The sequence below is a fragment of the Orbicella franksi genome, chromosome 10 (assembly GCF_964199315.1).
Source record: "Orbicella franksi chromosome 10, jaOrbFran1.1, whole genome shotgun sequence".
In the NCBI taxonomy this organism is placed as follows: domain Eukaryota; kingdom Metazoa; phylum Cnidaria; class Anthozoa; order Scleractinia; family Merulinidae; genus Orbicella; species Orbicella franksi.
In genome coordinates, this window is record NC_138154.1 from 26758186 (window position 1) to 26769264 (window position 11079).

An 11079-nucleotide genomic window follows, 5' to 3' on the forward strand; every position below is an offset into this window, starting at 1 on the left:
ATGTTTAGAGCTATCTGGCCTTAGACCCAGTGCTGTATCAGGCTCTAAGGGTGACTCTTTGGCAATGACTTGGCAAGACTGTCGCCATACTTTAAAACTGGTCCAAGAATATTGAGTTTTTGGGCAAGCCCAAAATAGATGCGCCAGTTTCTCTGTTTCTCTTTCGCAGAAAGTGCATTTCTCGCTATCGACGAGACCAATTTGTTTCAAGAAGTTGTTTGTTGATATTCTTCTATGAAGAAATTTAAAATTGAAAGTTATAAGTTTTGTGCTATTAATACATTGAAAACCCATTTGATAAACCTCTTTCCGGTTGAGCTCTTGTTTTGTTGTGGGAGTGATATCTTTCTGCCACTTTTGTTGACTTTGGTTGCGTGATTCACTTTTTCCTGATACAAGTTTCTCATATACTAGTCTAATAGGTTTTTTGCTGTTTAAAAATTTTGGCAAGAAACTTTCATGTTTAATCGAGGTTCTGGTATTATGAGGTATATTTCTTTGAAGAAGTTTTATCGAAGAAATGATTCCAAGAAAGGTTAAAGGCCGGGCTGTCAGGTCGTGTTTAGTTTGGAAAGCAGTGACTGAGAGAAACTTTCCGGAGTCATCCATTAAATGTTCTACTTTTGTTATTCCTTTGAGGAACCATTCTTTAAAAAATACCGGTCAATTCTCAACTCTTGTAAGTGAATTATATCATAAGGGCGATGACCGAAAGTGATAATCCGATACAACCTTTTCTTCATAATTGAGTTCTGACGAGATTTCAAGAATTTCTTTGAAAAAAGGATCTGATACTTTGATAATGTTACGACTGTCTTTTATGTTTAGATTTCCAGTTACTGTTACTTCACCTCCATATTTTTCAAGTTCTGAGTCAAAAAATATTTTCCAGCTTCAACAGTTTTCCTTATCTAGATACTTCTTTATCCATGTGGTTTTGAGAGATCTATGAAAGGAAGCCATATTAATCATTTGAAGTCCTTCTTCTTGGTAATCTTTAATCTTTACCTTTCTCTTTATTTTGTCGCCCTTGTCATTCCATAAGAAATTACAAGACAATACATTTATCTCCTTTATTGCTGTATGATTTTTTTGAAGAGGAGAAAAAATATATGCCAGTTGTGAAGCTATGAGGCTTTTTAAAACAGTAAATTTACCTAAAAAGCCACGTCTGCGAAGTTTCCAGCATTCTAGAATCGATTTAATTTTTTCTATTTTATCCTTAGCCTTAACCTTAGTCTTAGTCTTAGTCTTAGTCTCAGTCTGAGTTTTAGTCTTAATCTTAGTCATTCCTATTCTTATTCCTATTCCTATTCTTATTCTTATTATTAATTAATTATTTTACAGTAAATGTGGAAAGAAAGTTTAGGGAATCAAGCTGGTGTCCACTTAATAGAGGGTGTCCGCTTAATAAAGGTTTCACTGTATGTCACATGAAAGGAACTTCCCTTGGCTTAAAAAGAGGACAATGTAGAATTTTTGGAATATTACATTAAACCATACCACTTCGAGTTAAATTTGACTGGTTTGAAAATCTGTTATCTCTTTTGCAGGAACAAGAACAGGGCAGTGACGAAAACAAAATTACTTTTGAAATCGAAGAAACTGCTGAGCCCACGCCAAGTGCTGGACAGCGTCTCCTCGCCAGCTTGAAGTCGCTTAAAGCTCATTTGGCTGATCTGTTTGTCAACTTTGTGATCTTGCCCAATAGCAAACTGACGCTCATCAAGTACATCAACTGCTTATTTGTAGTTGCTACTACCCTCACTATAACGTACATGGTAAGTCAACGAATGTGCGCTTAGGCTCGATTACCAACCGCTGTTCGAGAAAGGAACTGCCTCCTCCCCTGAACTCTCTGTCAAGGAGAAACGTGCACCAGAATCGTGTAAGCGACAGAAATCGAGCCAGAATAGCGCTTATGGACAACTTGGTTTTCGAAGTGTGGAACTGAAAAAAAGCTTGCAGATTGAGAGAAAGCAGAGTAAGATAAATCGTTAAATACAGTACAACGAGTTTCAAAGGGACGATAATCAAATACATGCTCAGTCTTGAAGACTCTCGACCACGGACTGGACAGGATCTTTGACCGCCATCGTTGTATTTTAAACCCATTGCACTGGGTTAATTAACAGTCTCTCAAATATCAATAGATAAACAGTCGCATAGCAAGCATCCAATGTGTGGAGGCGCAATGGCCTCGTGGTTAGTGTGCTCGCCTCCGGATCGGTCGGTCCGGACTCGTGTCCTCGTAGGAGGCATTGTGTTGTGTTCTTGGATAATTACCCAAGAAGTTAAGTGTCTTACAAGACACTTAGCTCTCACATTCCCTCTCTCCAACCCGGTGTATTAATTTGCACCGGCGAACTTAATCCTGGGGGTGACCGTGCGATGGACTAGCATCCCATCCTGCGGAAGTAGAAATACTCCTAGTCGCTTTATACTACTGAAACCGCAGATAAGCGCCGGCCTTATGGGCCACTTGGCTTGTATACAGGTTTTACATTTTTAAAGCATCCAATGTCTACTATAATACAGAAAAATTACTTGTAACCGTGAGGAATTTAACCCACAAAGAACATTTTTGCATATTACACCCAGACTGTGGAATGCCCTACCTTATCAGACTGATCAATTAAGGACATTTAGCTCGCTCACTTGATTCAAGTCAAAAGTCGAGGCGCATCTTTTTAAACGCATTTATAAACTGTAGTTACGATTAGTTTGAGTCCTTTTAGTTTACATGTATATCTGTTTAATTTACACATTTTGTAAAACGCTGCTGGATTCTGTAGAAGCAGCGCTATTTAAGACGAAATTTATTATTAAAATTATTATTATTATTATTATTATTATTATTATTTATTATAAATTGCTAATTACTTTTTTTTGCCACTACCTTTTTCAGACTTCTTTCCAAGATCACCAGTGGTATCTATTTGCATTCAACTATTTTTGTGAATTTTCATTTTACGTTGAGGTGGGTGCTAATGACATGCCGTAGTAAATAAAAATAAGAAACAGAACTCGCCAAAACTTTAACTCCTATGTGGCAAGATTATCATACCATAAGTTATATATCTGTGGATAACAGGCTATTTCCGAGTTACCTTGTGCCTCTTTTTCAAGACGAGTCCAAGTGTAAAAACTTTCATATGAAAATGAGTTCGATCGGAATCAACATGAACCTGCAGGCGGAACTCATTTTCACGTGAATGGTTTCGCTCGAAGACTCGAAGACTCGTCTTTACACAGAGGCAAAAGGCAACTCGGAAATTGCCAATTGCAACTCATGACACGAACCTATCTTCCTGATTATTTTTCTTTCTCAAGAAGCACGGAGACTGGATTAATTTAACGCATGGTCAAGGTCGCGATACAACGCATTTGCGGTCGTGCGCTTGGCTTTATCAGGGGATTAGTGAACCCACATAAAAAGGACGAGGGTGCTTGTCGGAAATTAGTCTATGATATGAACCCCTAAGAGGTACGAAGGTCTTGTTTTGTGGGCGTGGCTTGAATTTTTTTCACTCCAGTGCGGTACCCGATTCTAAAACAATACCTCATCTCCTGTCCTATTTTGTTTTTGGCTTAATACCTTAAAGGGTACCGCGAAAGCTCCCACTGGGGACCTTTCGAGGCTGAAAATCCTAAAAGATATCAAAACCGCTTTATCAACCATTAAAAGGTACGAAGAGCACCCCTTCCCTTTTTATATGAGGGTCCTCCCCGGGGTAGTTAACTATACTTGTTCCTGGAAAAGATTATCATTAAATTGGTACATTAATTAATTGATTAATAATCGCTGTGCCTTGTACATGTATGATGAAATTACTGCACAATTGTTTGATTTTCAACAGATATATCTCAACTTCCACATGGCGTACATAAACAACATTGGTGAAACCATTTGCGACGGCCACAGATTACTGATGCACTACGCTAAAGGAAAGTTTCCACTCGATCTGCTGGCTTCCTTTCCCATCGACCTCTTCGCTCTAGCGGCGCCGGCGGACAGACAGCTCTTTGTGTTGTCGTATTTGAGGCTGTTGCACTTACTACGCCTTGTTCGTATGCAGCAATTTTTCGCCGAATTGGCAGAGAGGCTGAATATCGAGTAAGCATCAAGTCTGAACGTATTAAACGTCAGTTACAGTTCCTGACTAAGTCGAGCTACTTGCGTTAAATATCCGACATAGTTTGATACATCGATTGCGGATCTATTTACACATCAATGTAAACAGTATGATGAACAAAAAACAACGTACAAAAATGGCGATTTAACGCCGATCTTTAATCCACGTTACACGAGACAACTTTTGTGGCAACTTTGTTGCGGCAACGGTCGGCAGCGGTATGTTACTCGAGAAGATTTTTAACGCAACATTATAAATTTAGGCAACAAGATTCCAGGTTTTAGGATCACTCCCAAAAACCTGCAATATGTTGCCGCAACAAAATTTTGCGTGAAAAGTCGCCCTGTGCGCCATGTTACTCGACATGGATTTTTAACGCAACAGTCGGCGTTGAAAGTCGGCTTGTTTAACATCCCCTTTATTTTTCTATATTTTGGGGGCGTTTTTAATAAAACTACTATTCGCGCCTCCTTTGCTATGATCATCTCATACCCAACATGCGCGAGTGGAATAATTGTTAAATAATAAACCATTAGCGATCCAACTCTGAATTCATAACTTTTCTTCTGGTGTTTGTTTTTAGTGTAACTAAAGTGCGCATAGTCAAGTTCTTCCTTCAGCTGGTTATTGGTATTCACGTGTTTGCCTGTGCTTGGTTTTGGGTTGCGTGCCCGTTTTATGTATGTCCTGAAGGGCACCATTGGGTCGAACATCAAGGTAGGTATCCATGTGGTGGCAGATGGTTCATGCCCACGACAAATCTGTAAATAAGTTTTGAAACCAAAAATATATGGTTTAAACTCAGTAATTTGTTAACTGCCAGTCCCTCTTTACTGCAGGAGTTAAGTACTAAGAACTACTGATAAAGAGCTGTTTACAAGATTGTCAAAAGTAATTCACTTTGCTTTGGTTTTGTATCACTACGTCATATGAGCACCACTTTGTCATCCAATCTCAAGTAATACCAAAACCAATCGTGGCTCGCCTTGTGTCAGCTACCTCTGCGTCCTTTGTGATTGGGCAATGGAAACTTTGGTTTAGATCAAGTAGTAGGTGGTGTAGTGAATAGCTACTGTCAAATTTTCTTAACTACTTTTGCCCGATTCCTCTCGGGGGAGTCGGGCAAAAAGTGCTCAAAGTTTGCCAGCATCTATTTAATCCATCAGTAACTACTGTGCGTGGGCGCAAGGAATATTTCTAATTAATACTAAAGAAATGTATTACTTTGTTAATGAAAAACGATATGTAAATGTGAATTAACCTGTTTTTGTAAAGAGCCTCACCAAAACGGGGGTGAAAAAGTAGAATTCGAAAAAAAAGATATATTGCTATTGATGGCGACGTTGATAAAGTCCCCAAGTGTGGGGTCGTTTAAAGATTATCTTTCCGAAGCTTGCGGCAAAACGTTCACGCAATGTCATACACCTCACACACTTAAAAATAGTACGCTGGACAAAGTTGTTCTGGATCGACGGTTTACAACAAAAAATTAAAACAAACAAAGTGAAACAAATAATTTTAGGATTGTCTTAAACTTCACTAAATTCCACACATGGAAACTTATTTTATATGGATCACGCAAGAAAGGCTTGCGTTATAGCCCTTCTAAATTTGGTAACTGAGTTACGAAAGTAGCAAAATCACGTGATTTCTGAGAAAGAAGAGTCACATTTGGAGTGTTGTTTGCGAAGAAAGTGTTTGCGTGCTGGTCGATTTTTTTGTCAAGATGCCAAAAGATCGGTCTTTCACCTGTCTCGAAGATGGCTGCCCTCAGCTCACGCTTCGTATCAGCCACAGGTGTGAAAAATACTGCTTTGTTAAATCGATGTCGGCCAAGAACCTCAGAAACTGCTATTTGTGCTTTTAGAAACGTTTTCTTACCTATTTCTGGGCTCATCAACGAGGAGCTTGCCATTATCTCGTATTTTCTTGCATAACAGCTTGAAATAACTTTATTTGGTTTGCCTTGTGGCCCTTCAGTGGTAGTATCACACAACTTGAATGGTTGATTCTCCAAACTGCTGATGTATCACAGGATTATAGTGCTGTTTAGATGGATTATTGCTCCTTCCTCATGCCATTTAGTCGAATTCACGAAAGAATTTAAAAACACATAACGATTTTCTTCGCACAACAACATTGGTAACACTACGATCTTGATGTAAACCATAACTTTTTTTTTATCAGAAATGGCGCAATTTTCCGTCCTTGTGTGATTCAGTCCGCAAATTTGGGTAAGCTGTAACGCAAGTTTTTCGTGTGTGATCTATATTTGGAACAACAAAGATATTAAGATAGATAATAAAACAATATATGATTCAAATTATGTTAAAGCAGGTATCCTCCTTATTAACCACTTGCAATTCAACAAGAATAATATAGAATCTTATAATAGTGCTAAAAGTAAAGGTTTTTCTTCCTTCTGAAGGATTTGCGTGTGACCAAAAGTGAACTAGAGAGCTGTTTGGAATTTCAATGCGGGGAGAAAAAATTTAATCCTACTGTATGTAAAAATTAACACTTTTGCTTGTTTCGGGTAAGGCACGAGTCTCAAGGGGCTTTGCTAAACTGAAAGAAGACTTTGGTTCAGCAGATTCAGCTGTTACTAAAGCGTTCATAAAAATGAAGACTGTCTCATCCGAAATGTTTATCAGAAGCTTCCAATTCAAGATTTTAAGTAATATCACTTTCACTAATTCTCGTCTAGCCAAAATAGGTTATGTTCAAGACGATTCTTGCACATTTTTGTAGAGTTAGCTCAGAAACTGTCAATCATTTATTTTATGAATGTTTTCATACTAACCAGTTTTGGAAAATTTCAAAAATTTTTGGTTTGCGCTTTCTGGTAAACAGGTTGAATTTTCCTTGCAGGATGTTTTGATAGGCAAATTAGATGAAGTAAGTGACTTACTAAATTACTTTTTAATTGTTGCAAAATGGTATATCTGGACGAGTCGTAAACGAAGTCTCAGCACAAATATTACTGTTTTTAAAGAAATGATTAATATGAAATATAAGACTGAAAAGTACATAGCCTTAAAAAACAACACGCAAAGGAAATTTCAGGCCAGATGGAAATTATTTATTGATAGTAGAGTATGATTTCTTATACTATATAGTTCAAATAATTATATTATTATCAACGTTTTGTAATTAAGTTATTGACACTTCATAATAACGCTGTACTTTGTATTTAATAATGGCAATAAAAATGTATATAAAAATAACATTCCAAGTGTGGAATTTAATAAGATTTAGGGCAATCAAACAATTATTTGCATCGCTTTGTTTGTCTTAATTTTCTGTCGTAAAACGTCGATCCAGAACGGTTTTGTCCAGCGTACTATCATTGTAAGGAGTTAGAAACCGAAAAACAGTCAAAACAAGAATGCACAAAATGTGGGAAAATGTTATGCAAAACGACAATTTACCTTCATTCAAGAAAAGGATGTCCAAAACCGAGGAGGGCGGCAGGTAAAAGCCATTTAAACATTTATAAACATTTACCAGGTCGAGAAGAGATGACGTATTCTAACGATCTGTGGAAAAAAAAAAAGAGAAATTTGACTGTAAAATCCTCTCCAGTATACATTCCCGATGGCTTGAAAAATTCCTCTTGGCTTTAACTTGAGCAAAGGTGAATGCAACCGGACCCTTTTTTCTGTTTATAGAAAACCCTTTCTCCTCCCAACTTTGATGTTCACAATTATGTCTGAGTAGAAGTACCTAATATAAAAAGCTGCGTTTACCCTTTCTCTCAATTTACCCATAATAGAAGGTGTAAGGTTTTGTTCCAATCTCTTACTGAAAGTCCATCTCATGAAACGGGGCCCCTCTTCCCCTACCACACCATCAAGAGCGTCATATAGTCTAAGAAGTTCGTTCTGGTAGTTAGTTATTGTTTGGCTCCCATTGAGGGGGTATGGATCAAACTCTTGAAGGATTCCTTGTCTTCTTGTTACCTTCTTCACCCTTGGAGGGGCAACAGGTTTACCACCTTTAAAAGGTTTAAGCGGTTTCAGTAACCGCCGCCTCACTCTTTCAGGAATTGGTTCATCCAAAATGTTCTGAACAACACCTGAAAGAGGTTGAGCGTAATCACCTATTTTCATCTACAACGTAGTACATTTCTTTAATTGGAAATATTCCTTGTGCCCACGCACAGTAGTTACTGATGGATTAAATAGATGCTGGCAAACTTTGAGCACTTTTTGCCTAACTCCCCGGTGGGGAATCGGGCAAAAGCAGTTAAGAAAATTTGACGGCATCTATTCACTACACCACCTGCTACTGATCAGACTTCAATTAATTGCTTCCAAAAGCAACCAACAGCCAAACTTTTCAAAAAAGCTGGGCAAGAATAATAAATATTCCAATCTCTGGCCCTGCAGGCATATATTTAGACTTTTGAGTCTTCCCAAATGTATTCAAACAGTACAACCTTAGATTTAAATTTTTTTGGAAGTCAACTCTAATTGGCGTTTATGCCTTCAACTCACCAATTAGTCACTTCCAGTAGTGACTCACTTTTTGATTCTTGTTTCCTAAATGAAGCGTGAAGTTTACGTGTAAATTTTGAGAAATATTTCATTTCAGAACTCTTAGACTCGCCTCCCTTGCCTCGTTACTGTACCGCAGTTTACTGGGTTTTAACTACCATGACGTCGACGGGCTATGGAGACATTCATGGTGACAACTTCCTGGAAATGGGTAGGCTCAGTAACACAGTTGATTAAGTTTTAACTTAAAATAGGCTGGCTACTTGATTTTCCGTGTCGAAAATCCCAGCTATAAACCAATCAGGAGACTTGTCTAATGTCCGGATATCCTGCAATTCAGCTCGGATATCGCTGAATTTTCGCCAAATTTGAGTATGCTAAAAAGCTAATCATACCTTTTTGGTTATCAGGCGCTCGTTTCCATCCCCACAGGTATTCTGGCCCGAACCATGCGAACTAGCTAGGCGCCAACGAAGCGTACCGAAGCGTACCAAGAAGGTATGATGAGGTACAACTTTATGGAAAGACAGAGAATTCCCTCGTATTTTGATGTAGTAAAGATTCTAAAAGTTCGTTTTCACTCACGTGGCCAGTAGCCGTGCATTTTATTAGAAATGTTTACGTAAGAAAAGAGTTCAACTCCCACAGGATTGGTTTGGAACAACAACATGGCCTAAGTTTCATTATTTTGGAGCAGTGATATGGCTAGCATGTCGTCATGGAAAACGCTCTATAGGTTAAACTCGGATTCTCTCTTCTTTGTACAGCCCTAGCAAGTCTTGTTATGGTGTTTGGAAAACTTTTCTTTGGTTTTATTCTGGGTAACATCGCTTCTACCTTGGCCAATGCTGAGATCAGACGAGTTAAGTACGAGGAGAAACTTGGAGCCATTCAGGTTCGTTACGTTAGTTAGTCCAGGGTTTTGTTCACGCTTTTCCGTTTTTCCTTTCTCGTTAGGAGTTAATCACAACCGCTGTTTGTTATATTTCAGGCGCACATGTCAGATCAAAACATTCCAGGGACTCTACAAAATCGGGTGATGAACTTCTACGAGTATATCTGGAATAGAAACAAGTGAGTAAACTTGAGTAGTATTAACTTTTTCTGAGGCATCAACAACTAACGTTATAGATCTCTGCTCAGTTCGAAAACTCAGTCACTGTTCTGGTCACGACGTTTAGTTCGTGCTGACTCGATCAACCTAAGGCATTTTTATGCGACTTTGAGTGTAGACGGGGAACATAGTGTTTTTCTGTTGTTGTTTTCACAAATCTTATAAGTTTTATTCAGTTTCTATCAAAAATGGATTGCTGTTCAGAGGAATAGTACGAAACCGGGTGGCAAGACGAAGGTTGAGAAATGAGAGAAAATCATTTATTTTATTCATTCCCTCCATAAGACCTGACCCTTAAATCAATACCCTTTTTCAGACCTGCCTTACAATTAGCTCCCTAGCTCAGACCGATGTTAATGGCATTGTGAAGGGTTTTTGTTTATTGTGCTATCGATGATGATGAAAAAGTAGCTTCTGTTATAACAAACCTAGTTCAAGACTAGAGCGCAAAAACCATATAACAAATTGACGTCAGTTTTTTATGCGTCTGTCCTCTTATTGATGATAAATTGCGTCATAACATTGTCAAAGTGGCTGTGAAACCACGAGCCGCAGGCGAGTGGTTCCGCAGTAAACTTTGACAATGTTATGACGAAATTTATCATCAATAACAGGACAGACGCATAAAAAACTGACGTCGATTTGTTTTGTACAATAACAAGACCCCAAAATGGTCGAATGCCGGGGAATAAATGAGGAGAAAAGACGCCGCTGACTTACCGTAAACAAAGATAAGTGATGAAAGAATGAGAGATGCGAATGCGGACAAAACAGGCTACTGGAAAAATGACCTGAAAAAATTTCAGGCTCTGAACGGGATTCGAACCCACGACCTTTACATTACCGGTGCAATGCTCTACCAACTGAGCTATCAAAGCCACATAAGAGCGGTTGTGTGTAGGTTCGGCCCTATATGTTCAGTGGACGTAATACTCGGCTCAGTTATATTAATTCCATGGTAATAGATCTAGATGTCCAACAGTAGCAATTAAATAATGAAAGAATGAGAGATGCGAATGCAGCCAACGAAGGGGCTTAATTTTCTCATTTTTATCATCAATAAGAGTTATTTAATTGTTACTGTAGGACATCTATTACCAAAGATAAGTGAATTTATTCAAAATGACGCGAACATTGTCAAACGTTTTTCTCGCTTTTTGATTGGCTACTTAAAAAGTCTATAAAATCTCATTGGTTAAAAGAGTTAAGAGGGTTATGGGTAAATGTACCGGTCGCCATCTTTGTTCCTAGGGAGGATTCGGCAAAAGATGTGGTTGCCCTGAGATATGGATAGTTTGGTACTTGCTTCTAACCTTGGATGTACATGATA